Here is a 13,342-nt window from a genome sequence, read left to right on the forward strand (position 1 = left end):
ATTTAATAAATGTCGGTTGGAAATTTCATTTATGAAATTTAAATTGTTGCTACGTGTTTGAGTTTGGTTATGTGGAATAAATCATCATGGGGGAATTGGAATGAAGTGCTAATTAGATTTTAATGTGGGGAGTCAATTTAAATAAAATCATGCATCTTGTTCTAGCCAAAAAAATGGCTATTGTCGGCCCCTCCAATTATTGAGAATTTATTCTTTCTTGGATTTAATTAATTGTTTTGGGATATTCATCCAAATTAAATCCAATTAAATCTTGCCACATTTTATTCCCTCGCCCCAATTGAATTAAGAGTTGAATTATTTCCTTGTGGCTAATTAAGCCGATTTTCGGTCTCCCTATTTTTTTAGAGGAGAATATATTTGTTTCTTACTTTGTGGAATCCCTTTTATTCAATGAAATACCAAATTAATACCTAAGTCAATTAATTGGGGATGTGAATATTTCCTTGTGTCGCACGCCCCATTTTGGTTAGTTTCCTTGTGCAAATTTATTTAGTTGTTGCCTATTTTATGGGAGTCTTTTCCTATAAAGAAATTACCAAATTTAAATCCTATTCTATTTAATTGAGGATTTAAATAATTTCCTTGTGCAATTCCTTATGGAATTTTCGTCCCTTCCTCATTATTTTCGTACTTGGAGATTTAATTTATTTTGTTCCCTTGTTTATGGAATATTCACTTTTATTTCCTAAGTTGTGAATATATTCTCTCCAAGTAAATACCAAATAAACTCCTTGTTATGCTCTACATGGAATTTTCGAATTCCTCCCCATCCTACATGCCTATTTTATTCTTTTAATTATGGGACTTTTATTTCATTTGGCCATTACTTTATCCCTCCATAATTAATTAAATAATTCTTTAAACTTTAACCTAATCCTATACAAACACCTAAACTAAACCCTAGCCCCCATCTCCCTCAAAATTTCGTGCCTCCCCCCTTTACTCTCCATCCTCTCCAAAAACTTCTTCCCCCATTGTTTCTTGCATCAATTGGAGTGGATTTTTCAAGAGTTTCGACGAATCGCCTCCATCCTTGTTCCTACCGTTCGTTTTCGTGATTCGAAAAGGTATAACTAAGTTTTTCTTCTCATCTCTTCATTGAAACATTATTCTTGAATCCTACATGCATATAGAGGGTGTAGGATTAATAGATCGAAAAATTTATCGGTGGGAAAGTGTGATTGCATAAGAACTTTGATAATATTGTGTTTTTGATTGAAATCATGTGATGTTGGATTGGAATAGTTGGTGAATGATGTGAGTTCATGTGCAAATATGTGTGTGAGAAACTTTTAAGCATGATTATGTGTGTTCGAGCATGAAAAATCGATGTTTGTTTGATGGAAGATGAAAACCCTATTTTCGATCTATGAACCTGAAAATCTGTGGTGCACGACCAGTGACTTACCATCTGTGATTGACCCATCAAACGAACGAATTTTGCTATGAAATATTTACTGAGTAAACTTCAAGATGTTTTCTGTGTCTCGTGTGAATTTCAGCCCGTTTTATCGAAAAATGAATTTTAAATAAATTTTTGAAGTTGACTGCGCAAATCTGCCAGAAACGTGAGTTCTCGCCATGAATGTTTCGTTTTCTGTTTGTCTGACCAAATGACCTCCGATTGATGTGATTCTTGAACTATATGAAAATTTGAAGTGTCTTCTGTATTTTGTTAAATTTTCAGCTTTTTTTGGCATCGTATGAGTTTATGGTGAATTTTTCAAATGAACTGCGCAATACTGTCAGAAATTGTATGTTCCGACCAGAGAGTTCAATATGTGATATGACTGACTAAGTGACGTGATTTCGATATGAAAATTTTCATGGATGAACTTGAATGTGTCCTCTGTATCGTGACCAAAATTTAGCATGTTTTGAGGTCGGGTGAATTTAAAGTGATTTTTACAAAACGGTCGCGCAATTCTGCCAGTTTTCTGCCTTGATTAAATGACACTTATTTTTCAAGTTTAAAAGTATTGTATGATGCATGTATGTCCAAGGAATGTGCTTAAATGTTGAAATCACTTGTGATAAGTTGAAATGTGTTACGTGTGTTTACACCTTTGAGATGTATGTCGGGTTTGGGAAATTGAGGAAAACGATGAGAGAGAAACGATAGGACATGCATAGTGATATGTTGTTGTGTGAGGCTGACTTGTGTTGTCGTTGACAAGGGTGTTGTGTATTCGTGAACTCGAGGATCGAGAGTTGCTAAGTTGGGTTGTGATTTTGCTAAGAGAACGAGGTGGGCTTTCTTTTCAAACCTCTTTACTTTTCCGAAAAATATTATGTGGAGATATAAGGGTGGTTTAACTGTTATGTCATGCCATGATGTTTTTGTTATGAGATTGTGTGCCTGATGCCTAGTTCGTATGAGTTTACTCCGTTAGGCTATATGGCTGTGTTGTGAAACGAATTCGGGTCCGAGTAGGGCCGTAAACCCTATCGGGCTGTGTACACTGGTGGGATCGTGAGCCGTCCTTGCAAGTCGGCCGGTCTCGTGGGCGAATAGTGTGGCCACACTATCGTCGCACTGTGATTGTGATTGATGGATTGATGTGAAAAGTGGGGAGATAAATTGTCTGGCCAGACTTGAATATTTTTGTGTTTCTCGTGATTTTCTTAATACATAAAACTCGAGATCACTGGTATGGATGACATAACTTATTAAAATGTTTTCGGCATGAGCCCATTGAGTACCACAAGTACTCAGCCCTGCATATTATTTTTCTTATGTGCAGGTTGAGCGGGATGTTGCGGTGGATGTTGAGCTGGCTTGAGATCTTAGGATACGTTGTGTCGTCATACATAGGCGTAGTCCTTGACTCTCCTTAAAATGTATTTTCCGCTGCTATAACTTGAACCATGTCTCAAGACTTTAATCTTTTCTTTATGCTTTGTGTTTGAACATGTATGGTGGTGATGAGTTTTTAAACAAGTGTTTACGTTGTCTTTTGAAAATGATATTCTTCGAGATTTAAGTTAAATGTTTGTTTTACTTTAGTTATTAATGGTTGTATTTCTTAAGTCTAATTTTTTTTCCCGTTGTCCTTTTTGAATGTATTTTTCTTATGTCTTTTCAAAAAAAAAATATAACCTTAAAATTTTTAAACTAAGTTGTTTTCCTTTCTTTAAGTTAATTAAGTTGATCTTCTAAATTGAAATCCATGCATGTCGGTCACGATCGCCGCGTTTGTGGTACCCCTTGTATGGGCGGTCGTGACAGAGTGGTATCAGAGCTTTGTTCTTTCGCTCTGGTCCGAGAGTCTTCTTTCACTTTAAGTCTAAGTTAGTGAACCCGTATTGACTAGAAGTGTCACGAAGGCTCAACATCCAAAGCATCACGCTCAACCAAGGAAAGTGAGGCATGTTTTAAAGTTGTTGATGAAATATGAGAACGATGTATAAACTTTATGATATGATGAGGATGGTTTGGGCAAAAGAATGCATGAGCATGTAATTACGTGATGATGTGATGTGATTCTCATGTTCAAATTCGTGAATAAATGATGTGATGACGTAAAGAAGTTGAATGTGAGCATGATTTGTGTGATGATCTAAACACGTGCTTTATGTGGAAATAATGTTGTGATAGTATGATTTTGTTGAGTATGAGCATGATTGTCAAGATGATCTAAACACGTGTCGTATGTAAGAATGTGATATTGTTCTGGTATACTTATGTGGAACATGAGCATGAGTGACTTAATGTCGTAAATATGTGTTATGTGTGAAAGTTCTACGATGTAAGCATGCGAACATAGGAAGATGGAGTGTTTTACATCAAAAATGACAATTGATGAGTTGTTTTGAGAATGTTGAAATTTATGAGAAAAGATGAGTAACTAAAAATGTTGTTTCAACCATATATGCGAAGTGCATGAGTGTTTTGTCTGGAATACAAATGCGTTATGAGTTTTGAAAGATTTGCATGGTGTTAGACATGTAGAAAAAAATATGGGAAAATGATTTTCAGGTTGATTGTTTTGCGATATTAATGACTAGTTGTTCTAGTGGAGTATGATTGAGGAAAAATATTTATGTTGTGGAAAGTTGTTAGAATTTTTTTTAAATAAAAATATGTTTCTTTTGAGGAAATTAATTGATCAATGGAAATTGTGGTGTTTATGATTTGTTAAAAAAAAATGAGTTTCGACAAAAAAATTTACTTCGTTTGGAAAATTGAGCTGTGGAAGTGTGATGTTATGTATATTATGAGGTGCGAGGTATGATGTGTTATTCTATGGAATGTTTTATACGGATGATGAAAGTTGATGCGAAATTACGATTTAGTTTGAGTCAAAACTTTTACTTTAAAAGTGAGATGTGGAAAATTTTTAGGAAAGTGAGAAAGTGTAAAGAAATTTTGTTTCAAAAGGTTTGAACATAATGTGAAGTTCGAAAGTGTTTTGCTGTGGGAAGTGAAAATGTGGTGTGTTTATCTTGGGGTATGAATGACGTAAATTGAAGTAGATGATGATCTATGAGATGATGAATTGTGTGGTGAACTTAGAGTAACTAAAATATAAGCCTAGTTGACCGTGCGAATCGTAGTTCTAAGTTGAAAACTTAACTATTGCTTCTCTGAGCAATGAAACGTACGAGAATATGAAAGTTAAGGCAAATGCTTAAGTCAAGGTGCGAGACAAGAAGAACTGATGCTAAGAGATATTTTCATGCAACGACGAGCGATCATACTCGCAATTTAAATTAGTATAGTTTAATCTTGCGTAAGTGGAAGCACGATGGAGATGATCTCCATACCCTGCTAAGGAGCACGAGGATGATAACCATGTCATACGAGGATAGTCATTATGACAGGCAAAGAATTTTATGAAGATATGGATTTCAACTATCGTTATTAATGGTAATGACACGAAGAATCTCAGTGTGGAATCCACAGTTCTTAGAGCGATGTTACCAGTTTCGGCTTGCGAAAGATGAAAAAGGAGGTGCGACTTTAATAGGTGGAACAAACTATTCTAGTCAACAGTTCTTACTTGGATTATAAGAAGTTATCTTTCAGGACCTTTCAAATAGCCGTGAGCCATTGTCTATTTAACAGCTTGTTTCATTCACCCCTTGCAAGTGATGCATATTGTTTCTTTTCCTCCATTGAGTCATAACTCACTTTCACTTCTTGGAAAGTGGTGTTGCCTTCATAACTTTGGACACTTGGATTGATTGTAGTCTTCTTTGATCTATTATCTATACGGACCATACTTTGACTCTGTGAGCCTTTGCTATTGAGCTTCATTCCTAAGGCTGCTTGCAGTTACGTCCTTCAATATAATCACGTTTCACAGACATGTTTTCTATTGGGATATTCTTCTTCGAACTTTTGTTTAGCCTTTTATTTTGTCACCATGTCTGTGTCAAGTTCTTCCTTACAGAGTGAAATTCTTTTGGGTTCAGTTCATGTATCATTTCCATAATAGAACCTTTCTTTCTACAAAATGAAGTTAAGGCCTACATTTTGTTCCTTGCCTTAACAAACTTAATCCACTTGATTTTTTTGTTTTCAATAACCCCTTTGACTTTGATTGCCTTTCACAAACTTATGAACCCATTGATGTGATTCTGTCAGTCCATATTATGATTTTCCTTGAACCATGATCAGTATATTTCTCAATCCTCATGCAACTGATCATTTCTTTTCTTCAACCCTTTAAGTCATTATCCATTGATGTGTGGACCTTCCAAATTTGGTCGAACAACTGAATTATCTTTTGGTAGCCTACTATGAGAATTGACATTTGTTTGATTTCATCCCATATTCATGACCTATCTTATGTTCTTTCAAGCTCCGTGGGGATGATCATAACCAATTGTTATATTTCAAAATCGGTTCATATCCAAGTTAAGACTGTTTGACTAAAGTTTGTGTTAGGAGAGTTAAGAGTAGTAGCTCGACTTTTACACGTCATGCCTTGGAGAGCGTTGACATAATTTTGGGAATGGATTGGCTTACCGAGAACCACGCAACGATTCACTGTAAAAGAGAGACAGATTTCTCTTCAAGCCCCGGGCGAAGAGCCAACTATCTTGTATGGGATCTCCCTGAACCGACAAACTTCCATAATCTCCGCATTACAAGCGACCACGATGATAAGATAAGGGCGTCCGGCGTATCTTGTGTACTTGAACGGAGATGAAAAAGAAGGATTTGAAAGTGGAAGACGTGGCAGTAGTACGAGATTTTCCCAAAGCTTTGCCAGGACCGCCACCCGACGGACAGGTAGAGTTTACCTTTGACTTAGAACCTGGATCTGCGCCAGTATCGAAAGCACCATACCGAATGGCCCCTAAAGATTTGGCTGAATTGAAGATTCAGTTGCAAGAACTGCTAGATTTGGGATTTATCCGACCTAGTGTATCACCATGGGGAGCGCCTGTGTTGTTCGTAAAGAAAAAGGATGGAACGATGAGGATGTGCATCGACTATCGTGAGCTCAACAAGTTGACCTTGAGGAATAAGTACCGACTGCCAAGAATTGATGACTTGTTTGACCAACTTCGAGGAGCGGGCGTATTCTCAAAAATGGATTTGAGATCAGGGTATCATCAACTAAAGGTCCGACGAGAGGATGTGCCTAAGACTGCTTTTCGCACTCGCTATGGCCATTATGAATTCGTCGTGATGCCATTTGGGCTGACTAATGCCCCTGCCGTCTTCATGGATTTGATGAACCGAGTATTTCACGAGTATCTTGACAAGTTGGTGTTAGTCTTCATCGACGATGTTTTAGTATACTCGAAGAACGAGGAGGAACATGGATGGCATCTACAAACAGTGTTGGAAACGTTGCGAAAGGAGAAGCTTTATGCCAAGTTTAGTAAGTGTGAGTTTTGGTTGACTCAAGTGAACTTTCTTGGTCATATTGTGACGGCAAATGGAATTCAAGTAGACCCAGCAGAGGTCGAGGCCGTGCAGAATTGGAAATCTCCGAAAACGCCAAAGTGAAATCCGCAGCTTCTTAGGATTGGCGGGATACTATCGACGATTCATTGAAGGATTCTCTAAGATTGCGAGACTGATGATGCAACTGTTAAAGAAAGGAATCAAAGTAGTTTGGACGCCGGAGTGCGAGGCGAGTTTCCAACTATTGAAGGAGAAGTTGACGACAGCACCGGTTCTAGCTGTGCCGGCAACCGACAAAGACTTCGCCGTCTATACGGAAGCATCGAAAGTAGGACTTGGATGTGTGTTGATGCAAGATGGGAAAGTGATAGCATACGCTTCCCGACAGTTGAGACAGAATGAATTGGATTTTCCGACTCACGACTTGGAGTTAGCGGCAGTAGTGCAGGCACTGAAAATTTGGAGACATCATCTCTATGGAGTGAGATGCGAAATATATACAGATCACAAAAGTCTCAAGTATTTCTTTGAGCAGAAGGAGCTGAACATGCGACAACAACGTTGGTTAGAGATTGTGAAAGATTATGACTGTGGTATTCACTACCACTCGGGCAAGGCAAACGTAGTAGCCGATGCTTTGAGTAGGAAGAACCAACCGCAATTGGCTTATTTCCTAACGCAAGAGGAAGCGTTGATTCGCGAATTCGTCAGAATGAGATTGGAGATAGTGAGAGCGCCCGAGACAGTAGAAGCGAGATTGGCGACGCTAGTGATTGAGCCAAATTTGAGAACCAAGCTTATAGAACCCAGCGACGTGATGAGAAGTTGAAATAATTACGTGCGAAGGTAAGAGCCGAGAAGCTTGATCATTACCGTGAGGAGGCGGATAAAGCCTTGACGTATGATGGACGATTGTGTGTGCCGAGCGATGAGGCGCTAAAAGATGAGATTTTGAGTGAAGCACACGACAAGCCTTACACTGCACACCCCAGAAGCACGAAGATGTATCGAGATTTGTAGCAACGTTTTTGGTGGAATGGAATGAAAGGAGACGTAGCGTCGTATGTGGAACGATGTCTAGCATGTCAACAAGTGAAGGCCTTACACCAACGGCCATATGGGAAGTTGCAACCACTCAAAATTCCCGAATGGAAGTGGGAACATCTAGCTATGGATTTCGTGACGGGTTTGCCAAAGTCACAGAAGGGCAACACCGCAATTTGGGTGATCATCGATCGACTAACTAAGAGCGCGCACTTTTTACCAATTCGAGTTACTTATGGCGTGGATAAGTTAGCTAATCTCTACGTGAATGAGATTGTGCGATTGCATGGAGTGCCAATGACCATTGTGTCAGACCGCGATACGAAGTTCACATCAAAGTCTTGGATGAGTTTGCAACGAGAAACGCAACTGAACTTCAGCACTGCTTATCACCCGCAATCGGACGAGCAGTCAGAGAGGACGATTCAGACACTTAAGGATATGTTGCGAGCCGTTGTCCTAGATCGAGAGAAAAGTTGGGAAACTGTTCTACCGTTGGTTGAATTCGCCTACAACAATAGCTATCAAGCGACGATCGATATGGCTTCGTATGAAGCCTTGTATGGCAGGAAGTGTCAATCTCCATTTTAATGGGATGAAGTTAGCGAGAGGAAGATGTTAGGACCCGACGCTATAAGGGAGATGACCGAAATTGTGCATCAAATCCGCACAAGGATCAAGGATGCTCAAGATAGGCAGAAGTCGTATGCCGACGTGCGTCGAATGGAAATTAAATTCGACATTAGTGACAAAGTGTTCTTGAAAGTATCCCCGACGAAAGAAGTTGTGAGGTTTGGAATGAAGGGCAAGCTGAAACCGCGTTTTGTATGGCCGTACGAGATTATCGATGAAGTAGGTCCTGTAGCGTACCGTTTATCGTTACCTCCCAGTTTTGGGAATGTGCACAACGTGTTCCATGTGTCGCAGTTGCGCAAGTATATGTTCGACCCCAAGCATGCGATTCATCAAGAGGAGGTGATCCTAACCCCCGACATGAACTACGAGGAAAGGCCCGAGTCAATCCTAGATCGGAAGGTGCAAGAGTTGCGAAACAAGTCGATAGCATCAGTGAAAGTGTTGTGGAAACACCATGGTCCCAAGGAAGCCACATGGGAGTTAGAAGAAAGTATAAAAGAAAAATACCCCGAGTTGTTTATGTGAGGCAGTCAAAATTTCGGGACGAAATTTCTGTTAAGAGGGGAAGGATGTAACATCCCAAAAATTTGTATGACCTTTATTTAATAAATGTCGGTTGGAAATTTCATTTATGAAATTTAAATTGTTGCTACGTGTTTGAGTTTGGTTATGTGGAATAAATCATCATGGGGGAATTGGAATGAAGTGCTAATTAGATTTTAATGTGGGGAGTCAATTTAAATAAAATCATGCATCTTGTTCTAGCCAAAAAAATGGCTATTGTCGGCCCCTCCAATTATTGAGAATTTATTCTTTCTTGGATTTAATTAATTGTTTTGGGATATTCATCCAAATTAAATCCAATTAAATCTTGCCACATTTTATTCCCTCGCCCCAATTGAATTAAGAGTTGAATTATTTCCTTGTGGCTAATTAAGCCGATTTTCGGTCTCCCTATTTTTTTAGAGGAGAATATATTTGTTTCTTACTTTGTGGAATCCCTTTTATTCAATGAAATACCAAATTAATACCTAAGTCAATTAATTGGGGATGTGAATATTTCCTTGTGTCGCACGCCCCATTTTGGTTAGTTTCCTTGTGCAAATTTATTTAGTTGTTGCCTATTTTATGGGAGTCTTTTCCTATAAAGAAATTACCAAATTTAAATCCTATTCTATTTAATTGAGGATTTAAATAATTTCCTTGTGCAATTCCTTATGGAATTTTCGTCCCTTCCTCATTATTTTCGTACTTGGAGATTTAATTTATTTTGTTCCCTTGTTTATGGAATATTCACTTTTATTTCCTAAGTTGTGAATATATTCTCTCCAAGTAAATACCAAATAAATTCCTTGTTATGCTCTACATGGAATTTTCGAATTCCTCCCCATCCTACATGCCTATTTTATTCTTTTAATTATGGGACTTTTATTTTATTTGGCCATTATTTTATCCCTCCATAATTAATTAAATAATTCTTTAAACTTTAACCTAATCCTATACAAACACCTAAACTAAACCCTAGCCCCCATCTCCCTCAAAATTTCGTGCCTCCCCCTTCACTCTCCATCCTCTCCAAAAACTTCTTCCCCCATTGTTTCTTGCATCAATTGGAGTGGATTTTTCAAGAGTTTCGACGAATCGCCTCCATCCTTGTTCCTACCGTTCGTTTTCGTGATTCGAAAAGGTATAACTAAGTTTTTCTTCTCATCTCTTCATTGAAACATTATTCTTGAATCCTACATGCATATAGAGGGTGTAGGATTAATAGATCGAAAAATTTATCGGTGGGAAAGTGTGATTGCATAAGAACTTTGATAATATTGTGTTTTTGATTGAAATCATGTGATGTTGGATTGGAATAGTTGGTGAATGATGTGAGTTCATGTGCAAATATGTGTGTGAGAAACTTTTAAGCATGATTATGTGTGTTCGAGCATGAAAAATCGATGTTTGTTTGATGGAAGATGAAAACCCTATTTTCGATCTATGAACCTGAAAATCTGTGGTGCACGACCAGTGACTTACCATCTGTGATTGACCCATCAAACGAACGAATTTTGCTATGAAATATTTACTGATTAAACTTCAAGATGTTTTCTGTGTCTCGTGTGAATTTCAGCCCGTTTTATCGAAAAATGAATTTTTAATAAATTTTTGAAGTTGACTGCGCAAATCTGCCAGAAACGTGAGTTCTCGCCATGAATGTTTCGTTTTCTGTTTGTCTGACCAAATGACCTCCGATTGATGTGATTCTTGAACTATATGAAAATTTGAAGTGTCTTCTGTATTGTGTTAAATTTTCAGCTTTTTTTGGCATCGTATGAGTTTATGGTGAATTTTTCAAATGAACTGCGCAATACTGTCAGAAATTGTATGTTCCGACCAGAGAGTTCAATATGTGATATGACTGACTAAGTGACGTGATTTCGATATGAAAATTTTCATGGATGAACTTGAATGTGTCCTCTGTATCGTGACCAAAATTTAGCATGTTTTGAGGTCGGGTGAATTTAAAGTGATTTTTACAAAACGGTCGCGCAATTCTGCCAGTTTTCTGCCTTGATTAAATGACACTTATTTTTCAAGTTTAAAAGTATTGTATGATGCGTGTATGTCCAAGGAATGTGCTTAAATGTTGAAATCACTTATGATAAGTTGAAATGTGTTACGTGTGTTTACACCTTTGAGATGTATGTCGGGTTTGGGAAATTGAGGAAAACGATGAGAGAGAAACGATAGGACATGCATAGTGATATGTTGTTGTGTGAGGCTGACTTGTGTTGTCGTTGACAAGGGTGTTGTGTATTCGTGAACTCGAGGATCGAGAGTTGCTAAGTTGGGTTGTGATTTTGCTAAGAGAACGAGGTGGGCTTTCTTTTCAAACCTCTTTACTTTTCCGAAAAATATTATGTGGAGATATAAGGGTGGTTTAACTGTTATGTCATGCCATGATGTTTTTGTTATGAGATTGTGTGCCTGATGCCTAGTTCGTATGAGTTTACTCCGTTAGGCTATATGGCTGTGTTGTGAAACGAATTCGGGTTCGAGTAGGGCCGTAAACCCTATCGGGCTGTGTACACTGGTGGGATCGTGAGCCGTCCTTGCAAGTCGGCCGGTCTCGTGGGCGAATAGTGTGGCCACACTATCGTCGCACTGTGATTGTGATTGATGGATTGATGTGAAAAGTGGGGAGATAAATTGTCTGGCCAGACTTGAATATTTTTGTGTTTCTCGTGATTTTCTTAATACATTAAACTCGAGATCACTGGTATGGATGACATAACTTATTAAAATGTTTTCGGCATGAGCCCATTGAGTACAACAAGTACTCAGCCCTGCATATTATTTTTCTTATGTGCAGGTTGAGCGGGATGTTGCGGTGGATGTTGAGCTGGCTTGAGAACTTAGGATACGTTGTGTCGTCATACGTAGGCGTAGTCCTTGACTCTCCTTAAACTGTATTTTCCGCTGCTATAACTTGAACCATGTCTCAAGACTTTAATCTTTTCTTTATGCTTTGTGTTTGAACATGTATGGTGGTGATGAGTTTTTAAACAAGTGTTTACGTTGTCTTTTGAAAATGATATTCTTCGAGATTTAAGTTAAATGTTTGTTTTACTTTTGTTATTAATGGTTGTATTTCTTAAGTCTAATTTTTTTTCCCGTTGTCCTTTTTGAATGTATTTTTCTTATGTCTTTTCAAAAAAAAAATATAACCTTAAAATTTTTAAACTAAGTTGTTTTCCTTTCTTTAAGTTAATTAAGTTGATCTTCTAAATTGAAATCCATGCATGTCGGTCACGATCGCCGCGTTTGTGGTACCCCTTGTATGGGCGGTCGTGACACCTTGTGCCTTTTTCCCGTAGAGTGAAAGGAGAAAGAAGTCTCTTCACTGAATCATGTGGCACTCCTTGTGGCTTGTAGTTACTTGTGAACTCATAGAACAGATTCAAATAGGTTATGGGGTCTTTATCACTCTTCCCCCAAAACTGAGATCGTTCCGTAATCAAACCGATGTAGTGAGGAGGTATGTTCACATTATACGGCGCATATTCAAAGGCATCTTGATGATCATTGGCCTCTTGGACAAAATCTCCAAATTTTTCTTCCGGTGGTACATTTCCATCCTCACCATCCATGTTTTCTACAAACAACAATGTATCTTCTGAGTCTGAACTTTCAGAATCAAACCCTCCCTGTCTTTGTCTCACTGAACTCAAGGTACCAAACTTCGCTAGACCCTTTGATCGTATGAACATAAACTAGGACCCCTGCCAAGCAGAAAATACCCTGCACAATACAACACAACAAATCAAAGCAAATAAGTGGTTAAGTTGGCATGATGTCACCCTTCTACCAGAAGTGAGAACCTCGACAACTCTGGGATTAGTCCTAATAATCGTGTCTGCGGCAAGGAAATTGTTCTAACATAAAATCCTAAGAGTGGGAGTCAAGCCATCCGTTACCCAACCGTTGAGAAATGGTCAACCTCTTCAGAACATGATGACCACTAACCACGCGCTTTCCACACAAGCTCCGTGCTTCTTCAACAATATAATATCTGCACAAGAAACACACACATTACGAGCACCATGTGGAAAAAAAATAAACTAAAAATTTAACTAAACTAAACTACCTATAAAACTAAGAAAAGTAAAAAAGAAAAAAACACAAAGTTCTAACAACTAACGCCTCCCCTGCAACGACGCCAACAAATTGTTGTGATTTTTAGGGTACAATTTAAGTACACAAAACAAGTAATAAATCCCTAAA

This window comes from Salvia splendens, chromosome 14 (genome assembly GCF_004379255.2).
Source record: "Salvia splendens isolate huo1 chromosome 14, SspV2, whole genome shotgun sequence".
In the NCBI taxonomy this organism is placed as follows: domain Eukaryota; kingdom Viridiplantae; phylum Streptophyta; class Magnoliopsida; order Lamiales; family Lamiaceae; genus Salvia; species Salvia splendens.